Genomic DNA, 1,005 nt, shown 5'->3' on the forward strand with positions numbered 1-1,005 from the left:
TCGAGTTGTTTTTGGAAAGCCTTGTCATTTACCTGTTGAATTGGAACACGAAGCATTTTGGGCTATTAAAATGTTTAATTTCGATTTAGATGAGGCAGGTTCACTTAGAAAACTTCAACTGAATGAGTTGGAAGAAATCATGAATGAAGCTTATGAGAACTCTCGAATTTACAAGGAAAGAATGAAGGTATTCTATGATAAACACATTGTTAGAAAAACTTTTGAGCCTTCCCAAAAAGTTCCTTTGTACAACTCAAGGTTACATTTATTTCCTGAAAAATTACGCTCCAAGTGGACTGGTCCTTTCATTGTCAAAACTGTTTACCCACATGGAGCTGTAGAAATTGAAAATCCAAGTAATGGAAATATTTTTAAAGTTAATGGACATCGTTTGAAACCATTTTTTGAGAATTTCTCTAGATTAGAAGAGTCCATTGCTTTACATGATCCTAAAGATTAATATCCTTTTCTCATTGTTTTATTTTGTTATGTTTGTTTTCAATTTTATAATGTTGTGTGTTTTTTTTTAGATGTGTTTCTTTTATTGTCGTTTTTTTTTAGTAATGAAATTGAAGGTTTGTTTAGGCCAAGTTTATGCAGACTTTCTAGGTAAAGCTCAAAACCCGTCCCTTTGTTCAAAATTTTGCTCCTTATTGTCCTTCATATATTTTGCACATTGAATCTTTACATTGAGGACAATGTTTCATTTAGGTTGGGGGAAAGGAATCAAAATGTTTAAAAAAAAAAAAAAGTTCTTACCGACCGATGATAATGTTTGAAATTGTTTTTATATTATTGTGACTAGGGGATGCTACTTTGATTTTGTTTAAGCTTGTTCATGTTAGATTGATCTACATTGAGCACAATAATCATGAAAATCACATATTATTTAGATTGGATCAATGGATAGAATATGTAGAATTAACTATGACCAAAAAAAAAAAAATAATAATAAAATTCCAACTAAACCAATTCTAGGATAGTTTGGGGTGGTTGAGCTGTTGT

This window comes from Olea europaea, unplaced genomic scaffold (genome assembly GCF_002742605.1).
Source record: "Olea europaea var. sylvestris unplaced genomic scaffold, O_europaea_v1 scaffold1836, whole genome shotgun sequence".
Classification (NCBI taxonomy): domain Eukaryota; kingdom Viridiplantae; phylum Streptophyta; class Magnoliopsida; order Lamiales; family Oleaceae; genus Olea; species Olea europaea.